Here is an 18,169-nt window from a genome sequence, read left to right as displayed (position 1 = left end):
CTACTTATTCATTAGGTTTCAGTTTAGATGTTACTTTACCTAAAACCTCATTTCTGACCAAGTCTTCAAACCTACCCAATTTGGATTAAGTGTTCTTTCTGTGTGTCTCTGTAGCAGTCTATAAAATTTTATAAAATTTATTACATGATATTATAAATGTCTGCTTATTTGGCCATATCTCCACCTAGACTGAACCTTCATGGGGGCAGGAATTATGTATGTAATTTTTGATTGAATCTTCCTGAGACTAACAATGCCTGGATACACTAGGCATGTAATAAATATTTATTGAATGAATTAACCTAACTATAAACTATTTTCCTATTTTTCAAACAGTGTCAGGGAGAGGGTCACAGGGTGTGTGATCAGCTCATGCACAATTCTCTGCTTGGTTGATGGTGAGGTAACAGAGTGAGGTTTAGGGAATCTCAGTCATCAACCTTTTGGTTCCAACTGGTCTGGGGTCTACTTGCTGGTGGTCGGCATGCAGTTAACTTCTTCCACCTGGTGGAGGTTTTAATATTTGCAAAACAACTTAAGGATATGGTTCAGGATATTATCTATAGCCCTTGAGGAGGAACCAAAGGTCCTTGATGTTGTTTTATGGCTAAACAGTTATTGTTTTGTCTTGCTTGACTGTTCTCCTTTGTTTCTTCATTTCCTCACATCTCTGATTAAATTTGCTCTTTGGAACTTGGGGAAGGCCTAGGAGGCTAAAGCTTTTCTACAAACAAGAGGTGAGGGACACAGCAGGGAGGGTAGGGAGGGTGTCTGTCCCTGGGAAGCTCCCCACAGGATCCTGCTCGGTTTTACTTATAGAATACTAAAAAGGCCAATTAAGACTATGGTAAATTGCAACAGAAAGAATAAAATACCTAGGAATGAACCTACCAAAGGGGACAAAAGACCGGTATGCAGAAAACTATAAGACACTAATGAAAGAAATTAAAGACCATACAAACAGATGGAGAGATATACCATGTTCTTGGATAGGAAGAATCAACATTGTGAAAATGACTATACTACCCAAAGCAATCTACAGATTCAAGGCAATCCCTATCAAACTACCAATGGCATTTTTCACAGAACTAGAACCACAAATTTCACAATTTGTATGGAAACACAAAAGAGCCCGAATAGCAAAAGCAATCTTGAGAAAGAAAAACGGAGCTGGAGGAATCAGGCTCCTGGACTTCAGGCTATACTACAATGCTACAGTAATCAAGACAGTATGGTACTGTCACAAAAATAGAAATACAGATCAATGGAACAAGATAGAAAGCCCAGAGATAAACCCATGCACATATGGTCACCTTATCTTTGATAAAGGAGGCAAGAATATAAAATAGAGAAAAGACAGTCTCTTCAATGAGTGGTGCTGGGAAAACTGGACAGCTATGTGTAAAAGAAGGAAATTAGAACACTTCCTAACACCATATACAAAAATAAACTCAAAATGGATTAAAGACCTAAATGTAAGGCCAGACATTATAAAACTCTTAAGAGGAAAGCATAGGCAGAACACTCTATGACATAAATCACAGTAAGATCCTTTTTGACCCACCTCCTAGAGAAATGGAAATAAAAACAAAAATAAACAAATGGGACAAAATGAAACTTAAAGCAAAGGAAGCCATAAACAGTGTGAAAAGACAACCCTCAGAATGGGAGAAAATATTTGAAAATGAAGCAACTGACAAAGGATTAATCTCCAAAATATACAAGCAGCTCATGCAGCTCAATATCAAAAAAAAAAAGAAAAAAAAAAAACCAATCCAATCCAAAAATGGTCAGAGGACCTAAATAGACATTTCTCCAAAGAAGATATATGGATTACCAACAAACACATGAAAGGATGCTCAACATCACTAATCATTAGAGAAATGAAAATCAAAACTACAATGAGGTATCACCTCACACTGGTCAGAATGGCCATCATCAAAAAATCTACAAACAATAAATGCTGGAGAGGGTGAGGAGTAAAGGGAACCCTCTTGCACTGTTGGTGGGAATGTAAATTGATACAGCCACTATGGAGAACAGTATGGAGCTTCCTTCAAAAACTAAAAATAGAATTACCATATGATCCAGCAATCCCACTACTGGGCATATACCCTGAGAAAACTGTAATTCAAAAAAAGTCATGTACCACAATGTTCATTGCAGCTCTATTTACAATAGCCAGGACATGGAAGCAACCTAAGTATCCATTGACAGATGAATGGATAAAGAAGATGTGGCACATATATACAATGGAATATTACTCAGCCATAAAAAGAGCTGAAATTGAGTTATTTGCAGTGAAGTGGATGGATCTAGAGACTGTCATACAGAGTGAAGCAAGTCAGAAAGAGAAAAACAAAAACCATATGCTAACACATATATATGGAATCTAAAAAAAAAAAAAAAGTGGTTCTGAAGAGCCTAGGGACAGGACAGGAATAAAGATGCAGCTATAGAGAATGGACTTGAGGACACGGGAGGGGGAAGGGTAAGCTAGGACAAACTGAGAGAGTGGCATGGACATATATACATTACTGAATGTAAAATAGATAGCTATTGGGAAGCAGCCACATAGCACAGGGAGATCAGCTTGGTGCTTTGTGTCCACCTAGAGGGGTGGGATAGGGAGTGTGGGAGGGAGACGCAAGAGGGAAGAGAAATGGGAATATATGTATATGTATAGCTGATTCACTTTGTTATTTCAGCAGGAACTAACAAACCATTGTAAAGCAATTATACTCCAATAAAGATGTTAAAAATAAAAATAGACTCTGGTAAGTTGTCAGATGACCAATCACTCTGCCAAGTTGGAATGCTGTCTTATAAGGTTCTATGTACCCTCTGAACTAATGTATATTTTGAACCAATATATGTTGCTGTTTCTTTCCAAACTCCAAAGGAATGGCAGTGGTGTGGCATCTTTGGTAATTAAAACTATTTATCCATCGGCAAAATGTTTGTGTCTCTGCTTTATAATTCTGGACTCTGCTTTTTTAGAGGTTTTATCATCTGAAGAAGAAATGTTTTCATCAAGAGATATATAAGAATGGTTTTATTGAATTAGAAGTGAATACTTCTACTTAGTCTTTTTGACATCTTCATGTCAGGAGAAATAGGAAGGAGAGAGATTCTAAAAACAGGCAAACAAACAAAACCAACTATCACAAAACAGGTTATCTCATACAATACTTCTTTGTACAACTAGATCCAGTTGTTACATTCAGTGGAACCCCATGTGAATAGAAACATCAAGGTACAGATTCCTGAAAAGTAAACATTTAGGTTATGTCACTGACTAAAGAACCCCAACTGGCTGAGGCATAGGTTGAGATAAGTTGGAAAGGAGGAAAGTCATATACTGTAGATATTGTCATGACCAGCTAGTAAAACAAGTACTATAACTTTTTCCTGCTTTTCCATTCATGCTGTGTTATGTATATAGTTTAACTATTTTTCCGTTTCATTCTTCCTATCTCCCACTGTTGAATTTCAAGGGTGTGGTGATAGATAACTCTAAAATGTAATGCATAGGTACCAGAATATCCATTCAGGACTGTGACAAAACTAGAGGAAGAATGGACATCATTCCAAAGTCCCATGCTTGAGCCAGAGGCATTATATGATGAAATTTTGGGTTGTCCTCCCTTGAAGAGGAGGTGTGTGTGTGTATTGATTCTATGAAAGATCAATTTCATTGTAATTTTTTGGACTATAAGTTTAAAAAAGGTATAGATGAATACTGGAGACTTAATGGGGTGGAGCTTAGTGGCATTTGTTCAGCTTTGGCAACCCAAAAACTAAGTACATTTCCCTTTTGAGGAAATTTCAGAATCAGTGGGAGGGAAATCTCCACATTCCTTTTTGGAAAGCAAAGTAAGACAGTTGTTTTTGTTTTTTTCGAGCAAAGGCGTGGATTTGACCTAAACGTATCCAATCCAGGGGCCATAGTGACAGAGAAGTTAAGGGACCTGTAGCATGGCAGGGGGATCTACCTGTAGTGCCAGTGATGTCACTAGTGAGTGGTTCAGTGGTTGCAATTCCAGTTGTATCATCCCAACTAGACAGTGTCTGTGGTTGGGTGGACTGGGTTCTTGCCGCCTGGTCTCCCTGATTCTCCAGTTTTCTTAGCCTAGTTCTCCAATCTTCTTATTGACTCAGGAAACTGCCTGACATCTTTCCAATGAATTATTTTTTTCTGCATAAGTAAACCAGAGTTAATATCTACTGTTAGCAACTGAGAATCCAGATTGGTACTGATACTAAACCTAGGGCCTAAAGAGCAGTACAAAAGCGTTCAAGCTTGAGCAAGTTGGCCAACAGGAGCAAACGACTATGAACATAGGTTCCGTGTTTGTAGCCCGAGTGCCTGACGTGGCAATGCCTGTTACCTCGGGGCTTCCCCATTCGGTTACATTATTGATAAAGGAACGTTTTAGTTCTCTTATCATGAGTTCTTTCCAAAGCCTTGCTTTCCTTAACTCTTCTTTGCAAAAATGAACATGAGTTTTACCTTTGTGAAGAAGCTGTGCTTATAAACCTGAATTGCATAAGAAGGCCCACTCGATGAAAGAACTTATGAGGTGGTTATAACAATGACTTTCCCAAAGAGCAGGCTTGATTTATTGATTCTGTAAAAGCAAAATCTGGTAAATAACTACACAATCAAGCAATTCATCTCCCATAACTATGAGACCCTAAACAAAGCAGGGGGGTGGTGTTTTGTAGATAATTTGAATTTTCATCTAGAGCAAAGCATAACCTGTCTGTTGTGAAAATATGCAGCAAACTTTCAGAAGACAGGAAGTGAGGGGCAATTTCCTATTCATAGTTTTATTCGCTCTAGAGATAGACATATGTGGAAGTCTGCAAGCTGAATTTTTATAGATAATACAAAAAATCCTCATGCAATTTTAATAGCTGTAATTAGCCACTTTGAAAACTTTCTTTCATGTTTCAATTCGTTAAAGGGACAGATTTTCAAAGTAGTAAAATATTTTTTAATCTCTTACCCTAAAATGTTCAGTTTAACGTTTTTTCTAATTTCTAGTGAAATTTCATCGTGTTCCGTTTTTTAAAATGCACACCACATCATCATATTTTTATATTCAGTGGAAGGTTAAAAAATTGATAATTTGTAAACAAAAATCATCCTGAATATTTTACAATTTTATCTCCATCTTAATTATTTACAATGCAATATGCAGAATAAGATGTATATGAATGAAGTTTGACTAAATATTCACAGTTTGGGAATATCTGGGTTCATTCGCTAATGCTTTTCAAAAAACTTCACACACAAAAATCTCTTCATTACAATTAAGTGACTTCAGAGCCCCCCACAAAAGCCCGCACTGTGGTGAATAACCTTGAGCGCTTTTCCGTACATAATAATACATTTTAAGTGTCAGGACAGACCAGGTTAGGAAATAGGCACAATAGGAGCTTGATGGCACATATTCATTTTTACAAATGATGTTATCTATCATTTATAAAAGTGACTAATCCTGAAGGTGGTCAAAGAAGTGGCTTAACCTTCAGGAATGCACTGCACACCACCTAAGAGCAGAAGCAGCTGAGATCTCAGGGCTAAAGACTGAACCAGAGTTACAAACTTGTGACCCACGGACTAGGTGTGGCTTGTAAGCATGTTTTTACATGGACTGCCTGTGGATTAAAAATAAGTTAGTGAAAATACTCTGTATGATACCATAACGATGGACACATGTCATGACATATTTGGCCAAACTCATGGAATACAAAACACCAAGAGTAAACTGTAATGTAAACTATGGACTTTGGGTGATTATAATGTGTCAATGTGGGTTCGTCATCAATCATAACAAATGTACTAGTCTGGCGAGGGACGTTAATAATGGGGGATCATCGGATGAATCGATAAAGAAGATGTGGCACATATATACAATGGAATATTACTCAGCCATAAAAAGAAACGAAATTGAGTTATTTGTAATGAGGTGGATGGACCTAGAGTCTGTCATACAGAGTGAAGTAAGTCAGAAAGAGAAAGACAAATACCGTATGCTAACACATATATATGGAATCTAAGAAAAAAAAATGTCATGAAGAACCTAGGGGTAAGACAGGAATAAAGACACAGACCTACTAGAGCATGGACTTGAGGATATGGGGAGGGGGAAGGGTAAGCTGTGACAAAGCGAGAGAGAGGCATGGACATATATACACTACCAAACGTAAGGTAGATAGCTAGTGGGAAGCAGCCGCATAGCACAGGGAGATCAGCTAGGTGGTTTATGACCAGCTAGAGGGGTAGGATAGGGAGGAGGGTGGGAGGGAGGGAGACGCAAGAGGGAAGAGATATGGGAACATATGTATATGTATAACTGATTCACTTTGTTACAAAGCAGAAACTAACACACCATTGTAAAGCAATTATACTCCAATAAAGATGTTAAAAAAAAAAATGGGGGAGGCTATGCATGTGTGGGGGCAGAGGGTATGTGGAAAATCTCTGTTCCTTCTTCTTAACTTTACAGTGAACCTAAAACTGCCTTTAAAAAGTCTTTAAAAATTAAAAACAATATTGGAGAGGATTGCTAACATTTTAAAATCAGTAACTTGTGTTAGGAGCTGAGTTGTCTCCCAAAATGCATATGTTGAAGGCTTAACCTCTAGTACCTTAGATGTGATCTTATTTGGAAATAGATGTCATTGTAAATGTAAGTAGTTAAGATGATGTCATACTGGAGTGGAGTGGGCCCCCAATCCAGTATGACTGGTGCCATTATAAAAAGGGGAAATTTGGACACAGACATGCACACAGGGAGATCACCATGTGAAGATGACGGCAGACTGGGCGAAGCTTTCGACAAAACAAGGAATGATGTTTGCCAGGAAAGCACCTAAAGCTAGGGGAGAGGCATGGAACAGATTCTTTCCCACAATCCTCAGAAGAAACCACCCCTATTGACACCTTGGTCTCAAACTTGCAGCCCCCAGAACTGGGAGACAATGTGTACCTGTTGTTTACACTGCTCAGTCACTCAGCCATGCAGCCTTAGGAACCAAATGCAACTTGCATGCAGAATTTCTGGTTTTCACCTTCTCTGAAAAGTAGCCTGGTTTGACAACACTCAGTTGATCAGCTAGAACAGAGTAGTAGCTGCCGCCTTTCCATGGGAAGTTCTGCAGTTCATCAAAGGCCCAGCCAGTCCGTTTTAATAATTTAAGTTACCTTCTTGATGCCCAATACCACCTCAAAGGAAAATGGGTCAGGAAGTTTTGGAAGAACCTAAATAAACATAATGTGACAAACAATCTCTTGTGATCTTTGCAGCAAACAAAGTTGAAGGTCTCTGAGCATAAAGAAAAGAAAAAAAAAAAAACAAAATTAAAAGCCTACCCAGGGAGTGTCCGATAACCTCAAATTTTAAAGAATTCTTACAAAGATAAAAGGAAAAACAAAATTAGCAACAATATGGAAAAGTTAACTAAATGCAACTGTGATAATGATGCCAGGAGGATCCTCAGATCCCCTAAATTGAGATTTTTCTGAATAAGAGGAAGACAGAAAGGGTATCCTAACTGCTTGAGGGAGCTGTTGATGCTGAGAGAAAGCTCTGGAAAAGGCACTACAGACACAGTCAAGAGAAGACCCAAGGAGACATGCATCTGGTTAGTGGGGATGCTTCTCCACTTAAGCTCCACTTTGAACAAGATCAAGCCATAAAATTGAGGCAAATTACATCCCCAGATTCTCAGGAATGTTGATCACAGACTCACTGCTGATAACCCTTGAGGAACAGTAGGGGATAAGAGAGGACCCTGAAGACTGGAAATGGACAATAATATTACAGTTTTCAAAGAAAGAACTGCGGAAAATCTTTAGAAAATGCAGACAATATGTCTGATGGCATTTCCTAGGAAGTAAAAATAAAATAATTATGATTCAAATGTACTTTGGAAGTTAAGAGAAAAAAGTGATTAGGATCTGGAATTGGTTTAAAACTAAGAAGTTAGGTAGTAATAGAGGCACCAAGGAGGTGACCCACCTCTTGCTACTCTGTGCTTCTCTCACTTTTCCAACCCACCCTGGGCTCCCACCATGGCTGAGCACATCTACCTACTCCTGCTTCTCAGCCTTTGCACCACCTGCTCCTTCGTTCTGGAACTCTCCCCCTGAAGGGATCTGCAAGCCTTGTGCCCTTATTCTTTTAAGGTTCTATTCCAGGGTCACCTTCTCTACGAGCCCATGGTGACCCTGTGTAGAGTTCCAGCCTCCCCGCCCCCCATCCACGTCCTAGCCTGGCTTCACTTTTCTTCATAGCATGTATCTTTTTTCCTTAATTTTTTCTTTATTTTTTTCTTTCTTTAATAAATACTACATGCATTTCATTGCACCAGTCACTGTTCCAGAGGCTTTTAAAATATTAATTCATTTAATCCTTTGATAACACTAAGAAGAAAATACTAGGATCCTCCCCATTTTGCAATTGGGGGAACCGAGGCATAGAGAAGCTGTAACAGTGGTAAGCAGCAGAGTTGTGTTTGAACACAGAAGTCCGGCTTCAGAGTCTGTTCTTTACTGCTCTGCTATTCTGCCACTGTCTGATACATCCTGTATTTAACTTATCTGTTTAGTGTATCATCTTTCTCCATACCCTTCCCCACAAAAATGTAAGCTGCATGAGGGCAGGATTTTGCGTTTTTTCTATTTTACTTTTGCTCTTAGAGTAAGGTGTGGCACGTGGGGGATGCTCAATAAATATCTTGTTAAGTGAGTACGATGCAAATATAAGAGGTCAGAAAGGTAAGAGTCTTCCTTTGTAGAGTAAGACTCTCCTCTTATTGAGAATAGGGTTTAAAGGCTATTAATCTTTGAATCCTAGGCTCCTGGCAGAGCGCCTGGCTTGTGTAGTGAGAGTTGAGAGGAAGCGAAGAGCTGGAGAGGAAGCTGGAAATATGAAGTACTTGGCAGAACGTGAGCTAGGATAGCTCAACATCCTGAAAGCCCAGAAAAAAGAGATTTGTCAGGAATGAGAGAATGATTCTTTATTAAAGGAAGAGAGGGACAATGTCTTTGCATTTTGCATTAAAACACTCTGCTTCTGAGCCACTAATAAAATAGTCTGTCATTAAAATAGGAAAACATTTTAATGCAAAATATCTATTAAGCATTGCCTATACTTGAGCCACTTCGGTAAGCGCCCTGAAAAGGCTTGCAAGGGAGAATCTGATAGTCAAAATGGTATCAGGTAGAAACACCAAAAGCAACAATAGAGTACAGTAGAAGTACTGAAGGGCATCAAGGTCCCCATGATTAGTGCCAAAAGGTGAATGCTTTCAGAAGAAGGTGGGATCACAGTAGGCCAGCAAAATACATTTCTGGGGATCTGTCTCTCATTAGCATAAATGTGTGTCTTCATGAGTATAATCAACTTCAATCAATCAACAAAAAACAGGTACTAAAATAAATGAGTGTAAGAAAAATATTAATAACCAAATAGCATTAGATGCCAACATAACCCTACCTAATGCCGTTAGTGTTTGAAGGAAAAACATTCAGATTCCTAATCTATTGGGGAATATTAACATAATGTGGCTTTGAAAATTTTAAAAAGATCTCATAATTAATTTAATCGCCATTTTGCATAGCATTCCCACTTGTAATCTGCACTTTTGCTTTAAAACTTACTATATAGCTGTCATTCTGATCTAATGAAATACCTCTTACTTAGGAAGAGACGAAATTTTCCAGTGTTGAGGTTACAGAGACATGAAGATTGAAACATGTGTCTGTCACTGCAATTTCAATATGGTAGACTAATTGCAGAGGCCTGTGGGTATGGATTGATGTTGTTGAGTAGTCAGCCTTTACTGCCATTGCTTTCAGGGCAATTTGCATAGCGTGGCTCATAGTGTTTTATGATTTTTCTTTTAAAAATAATTCTACTTGTTAGTCACTAAACTATTTAACTCTTCCAGTGCTGACTAGCATCTGGGGCCCGTCTGCAGAGCAAGTGCACGTATCTCTCACTCTGCAAGGGCCAAGGGAGTTTGGAAAGGGTATCCCCGCTGGTGCAGTTCCGTCTTTCCATCCTCTGGGAAGATTATTATTGTAGGCTGGTCTCCCTAGGAAGTTGGCCCTGAGGCCGAGAAGAGTGTTTGGGAGGTTTATTGTGGGAGTGCTCATGGGATCAACACCTGTGGAAGAGAAGGAAGCAGGATTAGGCAGAGGGAGAAATTGGACTATGATGCAGTCTCCATGGAAACGTATACCAACTCTCAGGGGAATTCTGAAGAGGTGATGGTGCCTCAGAATTGACCCAAGTTATGGCAAGAGGGCTAGGCTTTATACCCTCCCTCCCCAACCCTGATTAGTCACTGAGTATGGGATGCCCCATGAAGGGACATGCCCTGGAGAGATGCAGTGAGCTGAAGCAATCCCCAAAGATGGCTGATGGCTGAGGATTGTCTACCAAGGCCCCTCCCAACTGCTGGGACAATAAGTCCTTTATTCCTGAAGGGGGGCAAACCTGGGTGGGACCACGCAGTGTCCGCCATAATCATCACATATCTACTACTAACAAAGGCTCAATCAGATACCACCTAAGCAACGGAGTATAACCTGATGACTTTTGTGAGAAGGTCTTTCTGTGGAATATTCTAGAATCTGTTCCCCACTGCCTAGTAATTTAATGTGTTGTTAGTCATCAAAATTAATTCCATAATTATAAGCAATTTAAAGAGGTCTTTGGAAATTTCAGTCATTTGTCTCACACCTGAGAGAAATCAGATAATTAATTATACATCTGCAAGTTTATATAGAACTATAATGATTTTTCTGTTTCAACCAATGTAGGCACTGAAGCTTAGTATTTGCATGATCTTTTTGGATTGAAGATGAGGTTTCTCAAGGGACTTACTAATGGTCAGGTTTTTCTGGTTATAATGCTTTTTTTTGGACTTCACTAAAAGGAAGTTTGTATACGGTGAGTTGTGTTTCCCTCTATAATTTTAGAGTTCTTACTTTGTAAATCAATACAATTACTCTTTTCGGAAATTTTTGAACAAAACAATGGAAAAACAGTTTCCAAATGACACACCAATCATAGAGGCACTGGCTCTATACTTGCTGTGATGCACAAAGGAAATTTATTCACCTCATGGAATCTTTGCATTTGAGTCAAGGGGAAACATCTGAAGCTAGCACAGGCGAAGGCTCAGACAGAACATGGTTCAGATTTAAACACAAACAAAGGGTAATCTGGCCTGGCACAGTCTGGCCACTGCAGCAGACTATCTGAAGGTTATGTTTTATGTTTATTAGCTCCATCCAGATGGCATTTTATGTCCTTAATAACTTTGTCCCTGACTAAGCCATGAACCTACCATTTGACAAACACCGTAGGAAATGTCTATCAGCAGAAAAGTCATTTTATAATCAGAAACATCACTTGAACTATTCAGAATACATTTTGAAAGAGTTTCATCCCTTTTACAGGTCAATTCCTACAGTTATTTGTTGACAAACACACAGCTTTTCCAAACTTAACCTAAATTCAGTAAGAACCTGGAATTCCTTTAAAAGGGCCACATATTTATGCTAATATTTTATATGAGTAGTAACTTTCATGGTAAAGATCAAAGATGCACATTTATTCAGCTTTGTAAGTCCATAAAATTAGTGTATAGTATGTATTAATGTTCCAGTGTTACAAAGAGACTGAAGAGCAGCAGGTCTGAGGTCATCCGTGAATTTCTTGTAATCCTGGTTTCTCCCGGCTCTGTGCTCAAAACTCTGTCGAGAACAGTCTACACACTGTGTTTAAGTTGCTCTTTAGGGAAGTCGTAAGCAGGCTTTTTGTGATGGTCATTTATGTCACTGACTAAATTCTGCTTCTTGATTTCAACCTCCTTGAGGGTAGCTATTACGTTTTACTTACCTGTGTCTCAGAGAGCTTACTGTAGACATTCAATATATATGTGTGGATTTTATTGAAATAATTCACTCCTTTTCTCCTTAAACTCTGGTCTTTAACTCTCTTGTGAAGTGTCAAGGTATTATTTTTAATAGTAAAAACATTCTTCTGCATTACTGTTTTGCAGATTTTTCAGTGGGCACAAAAACTTTTATCTGGAAATAAATTTCGATCAGAAAAAATAGTGTTTTTAATGTGTATTTAGCTTTTAATTTAAAAACATTTAGTGTTATTAATGCCATTTAGTTTTTAATTTCACATCCAATCCCTTTCTTTCTTTCTCCCTTCCTTTCTTCCCCTCTTCCTTTATTCCTTCCTTCATGTTTTGATTCAACAGATATTTACTGAAGTGTTTACTATGTATACCAAGAACCGTGCTAAGCACATAATCATTTAAGAAAATTGTCAGTGTTCAAATTTTTCTTAAAGCATTCATTTTTTTCAAAAAGCTTTGGTAAGTTTTTTTCCCCTGTATTCTCTTATTTCCTCAAAAAGAATCTAAGACCTAATTAAATACTATGATGACAATTTTTGGGAACTAAACTTCAATTTATATTAACACATTTTAAAAACACTATCTTAAAGACTACTCCAGATTTGTCTGTATATTAGAAAACTTTGCCTAGATCCTAAGGCACAAGATCTGAAATCATTTTAAGGGGCAACTCATCCTGCTTAGAACAGAGTAGAGAACTGTTCGTTCACACATTTAATTAGTCAACGCTAACCAGGATGCATTTTTAAAGGATTGAGGTTCAACTCTAGGGAATTTAACTTGATTACAAGATAGGTCAAAAGCATGGCAATATAGTAGGAAATTAGCTTAAAATCTCCCTCATTAGAGATTGTCAGGGGAGAAATAGTAAAGTATTTTCCTTGCAATGTTTATGTAATCTTGACTGCAAAAGATTATTTCCTTTCCATCATTCTTCTCTGTAACCTCATCTATGACTTTCAATTGAACGGTGTTTAAGAATGCATGGATAGCTGCTGTTTAACAGAATTTAGCAAACTAAGGAATTTGAAAATCTTTGTGAAGCATGATTAAGCTCTGCACCCTTTCCTGTGCATGGGTTTTTTTTCCCCACACCAAGCAAGTCTCCTCCAACATCTCCAAGTCAACTCAGTTCTGACACTGGAGATGGTGGCAGATCCCCCAGGTTAAAGGCTCAGTCCCACAGCACTGCCTCCCCACCACCCCACTTCAGATGCCAATGGCAAGTCCAGGTTGTTACCTGTACTTCTGACCAAACTGCTAAAGATCGGAAATTCCATCAACCCCCTCGTCGGGTTAGATTAATCTACCAGAGTGGCTCACAGAACTCAGAGAGACATTTCACTTACTAGATCACCAGTGTATTATCAAAGGATATAACTCAGGAACAGCCAGATGGAAGAGATACATGGGTCAGGGAATGGGGAAAGGACATGGAGATTCCATGCTCTCTCTCAGCCATTCTCTCTGAATCTCCACCTGTTCACCAATCCAGAAACTCTCTGAACACTGGTCCCTTGAGATGTTATGGAGGCTTCATTACACAGCCATGATTGATTAAATCGTTGGCCACTGGCAAATGATTCAACCTCCAGCCCCTCTCCCTTCTGGGCGGTCTTGGGGGTGAGACTGAAAGTTCCAACCCTCTAATCGCTTGGTTGCTTCCCCCAACAACCAGCCCCCATCCTTAGATTCAGTCCAAAAATTACCTCATTAACATAACAAAATACACCACTGTAACTCTCTTTACTTAGGAAATTCCAAGCGTTTTAGGAGCTCTGTGCCAGAGATGGGGATGAAGACCAAATATATATTTCTTATTATAAATCACAATATCACAATGATATAAAATAAATATCAACTGTTGTTCTGTCTTTCAGTTAACAACATAGTTTTCTCACCAAGATGGTTGAATTGAAAGAACAGCTTGATCTGTTTATTGAAAACCAGGACGTGAGCAGGTAGAAGGCAAATGATTTCAGCTCTCTGCCCCTCAGTCTCCACATCCATGTCATGAAGATAATACTATCTATATGCCATAGGTGTGGAGAATATGAAAGGGGATGACCTGTTAGTCACCTTCTCAATGTATAACAATGTCACTGGCCTTTCTTCACATGGTCAAACCTCTATTCAGACTGTGGCCATGGCAAAGTTTGGATTTACCAGGTCAGACCAACTAAAAAATTGCATTTAGGGAGTAATGCATAGGAAACATCAAGGACCAGGAGAAGGGACCAACAAATGAATTACTGAGCCTCACTTGTGAAGAAACGAGATTATTAACAATAAGCAATGTCAAGAAAATTAATAGTCCCAAACTTACCACTGAGGGCGCTTGGACCTGTTGAAAACAGTGCCTCTGTATCATGTGCCAATTTTAAATCAAACAATTTTGCAACTTTGCTTGTGTTTAGGTGGAACGTTGATAACAAACGCTGATGGAACATGGGCTGAGCCCCAGTGGGCTGTGGCAAATGCTTGTAAGCTTGGATGCTAGAAATCCCAAAAGGAGGAAAGGGATCAAAGGCAGAAAAGGTCCTCTGCCTGATCTGCCTTTTGCCGAGGAAACTGGAAATATTTGGAATCTCAAAGCCACCCACCCACCCGTGCCTCTAGTCTACACCATGAACAACCATGAAATAGTAGCTCATTTACTATTCGACTTCTTACACAGAAGGTGCTGAAACCATGAACTGCTTTGCGCTCAGTTTAGACTCTTGCTTCTTTGTTTTCTGAGTGACATTTGGGAGACAGCTGCAGTTCTTACAAAGAGGGCTGTCTTTATAAACAAAAACAAAAATAGAAGGATACGTTCTTCGGCCCCAAAAAACTGCTCTGAGTCCTAAGTTAGGAAAGGAGTAAATGGATGAAAGAATGTGTTAGCATCATAACAGATTTGAACTCTAAATAGCTAATTTGGGCCCATACACATCATCTAGCAAAATGATAAAGAAAGTGATAGCAAAACAATCAAAGTATTTCAAAGGCATTTGAGGCAGTGGGGCAAAAAGATTTCTTGTTCCCATCCAAATGGATTAAGATAGGAAAGAGATGGTGATAACTTGTCTGTGTTCTGGGAAGCACATGCCATACCCATGGTCCTTCAAGATACAGTTTTGATGAACCTTGAAAATGCCCTTGTTCAGTGGGAGATGGAGAAGTAGCCCTTGGCTTCACCTCCAAGTGCCTTTTGTTGCACGGGCCAAGAACAAGAACGCTTGAATTTTAATCTCTTGATGAAATGAAGTCCATCCATTTTACATTTGTGGTTTTAAATATGGAGTGATCTGAAGTGGCATTGCCTTGTTATTCATAAATGCTGTGCTGGACACTTACTTTGATTTCATTATAATACAGCTACCAGGAAAACAATTCCTGCTAGGTTTCCTCTCCCCAACTACTCTGGATCCCAGCAATTTTTTTTTTCAGATAAAATGAAGACCAATATGGTTTTTTCCTACATCCATTTCAGTACGTTACATTTTAAAAAATAATTAATCATATCTTTGTAATTGTATACTTTTCTGTTAAAACAGGATATGTACAGTCACTGCTTAGCATGTCCAGTGAATTATAACTTATTTGGGATCTATTTTAAATACAAAGATCATGAATAAAAAGCTAGTTAAATCATTGCCAAGTGAACAAAATTTAGTGTGTATGTTATCTAGCAATATATATATATTTTTAAGTAATAAGAGGAAATGACTATTGAAACTGCCGTCATCTTTTACAATAAATACTGTTTTTCTTGAAGGCTGTCATACAATAAAGTTAAGTATTTAAATTGAAATATCACTGTTAATTGAGGGAGTCTTCTGATACTGCTTAAGAGTTTTGATTTTAAGGAAGAATCTGTGAGCATGAAATAAATAGATTTAAGAGGTAGATATACTGCTATTATTTCATAATTATATAGATACAAAAATATACATGGCACAATATAAAAAAATATTTGTATAATGCATATGGTATCCTATATAATATAGAATGTATAACAAAATATATAACACAGTATAACATTAAATGTTTGGTAGATCATATAATTAACTATAAATTACCATCTAGTTAATATTATATAATAACAGTCTTGGAATATTTTGAGAGTGTGTTAGTAAAACTAAGCCATGACAAGAGCCTACCATAGTAATAATTATATGTAGAGTCATCTGTGTTGCTTAATTATCAAGTAGAAAATACTAATGAAATGGTATCATGCATTAAAGGAGAAAGAAATGTACACTGACTGATTTTAGGAGTCCTTAGCATTTCAGAGTGCCAGGAGCTCTTGACTTCATACTAAACATCTATGCTGGCTGAAACGTAAATAGCTTTGAATATTTACCCCTTTGTGTTTTATAAAAGGAATAAGTGGCCTAAAAGTAGTGAACTTCCCCAAGTTATTTCCTTACCAACTTTTTCTATGGGCTAGAAATACATGAGCTCCAAAGCCAGGTGCTCTCCTTATAAATAATTCTCTTCACTTTCAGAAATAATAGAGAGTAAACGTGCCAGAGTACTGGTATTCAAAGTAGCTACCACCTAACACTAAAACAATACTTTACTCCATTTTCACGTTGCTGTTTCCGGGGAAGGCAAAGTGCTTTTGTGTGTGACCCGTACCAAGACGCACCACATCATGTGCTCAAGGAAAGTCCTGATGCGAACGAGCTAAACAATTTCACTTCCCCCAGACCTGTTTGCTCCGAGTCATAGAACAGCTGACATGAGTTGAAAAATGAACACCTTAATGAGTTGATCGAGTTCAGTGTACCCAAAAGGCTGTGTGTGAGATGCAGTACCAGAAAGTTCGTCTGCGTCTCAGCCCCGCGGAGCTTGCGATGTGGCTTGTCACAGAGTTTCTTTTAGCTTCTGTGATTGCTCGCTCCACATGCTGCCATTTACAGTACACGGTATACAGTAAATCTATTTTTTGTCAAGATGGGCTGGGTTTTCACAGCTCTGCACATGACATCCAGTCACTCTTCTTGGCTCTTAATGCTTAACATGGTGTAGTCTTGATTTTTGGCTGATTGCCTCCAATATGTTCAATTTTGGATGATTTTTAGTTAGGTTTGTGAAATGATGCCCTAGAAATGTGAAAAATGTATAGGTTTCCTTAAAGGGCTTGCAGGCATCAGTCTGTTTCTCTGGGCATCATTTTGGAGCTGTAATATTTTCTCAAGCATTTGTGACGTGCCCTCAGTGGGCATTGGAGAGCATTCAGGAGGCAGATAAAAGGAGGCTGAGGAAACATGAGCGGCTGTCTCTGGGGAGCGGAATTAGGAGTTTAGGTGGATAGACGCTCACTTTTCATGATGCAGTTTATCTGTTTGCACCATTTTTCTTTTAACCTAGTAAGTGTCTCATTTTGACAATTAAAAAGTTTAATTAAGAGAAAGGAATAAATATTTCCAGTGCTATTGTCATTGTTAAACTCACCTTCTGCCTGTCACTCATGTTTTTATAGCACTAAGTTCTGTAAACACAAATCCCAGTGAATTATACTGTGTCTCTTCCTGAGCTTTAACTGGCCAATCTCATTTCTCAACAGTTTTGCTATTTCCACATGGACATTGTGTTTTTAGTTCCCACCTCCCATCCCCATGGTTTCCTTCAACTGCAGGACTACTTCTTTCTGATATGTCAAATGTGTTATCTTTGCATTATTGATGCAGTTTGGGGTTATCTGAATTGCCCAGGATAATGTTGCAGGAAGCATTCCTGACCAGATGCCTTCTAGAACTTACTTGACAGAAGCTTAGGTCAGTTGGTTATGAATCTGCATTATCGAGGCTACCATGTCACTAAATAAAGTAACCAGTAGCTTAGTCAAAGATGAAATATGAGTGGGAACCCCAAGTGATTTATAGAAAATTTTATGTTTTAATTTTTTTTTAACATTGAAAACTATCACATATAAAAACTGTCTGCAAGAAACCAGAGAATAAGCATGAAATTCAGTATTTAATACTGGATCTCTTTTCTCCACCATGTTTCCATTTTTATTTGATTTGTATTTGAATATTGGTGAGGAAAGTGTGCATACAAATGCAGTTTCTCTTTTCCTTTTCCTGAGTCATATGATGTTAACAGATAAATATATAGATCCAGGTAATAAGAAGAGGATGCTGATACATGTGGCAAAAGTTATATAAATTATGTACCCTAAGTTGACTATTTTGAATGGACCTAAACAAAATAAATC

The sequence above is a fragment of the Pseudorca crassidens genome, chromosome 6, assembly GCF_039906515.1.
Source record: "Pseudorca crassidens isolate mPseCra1 chromosome 6, mPseCra1.hap1, whole genome shotgun sequence".
NCBI lineage: Eukaryota > Metazoa > Chordata > Mammalia > Artiodactyla > Delphinidae > Pseudorca > Pseudorca crassidens.
This window is presented reverse-complemented; position numbering follows the sequence as displayed.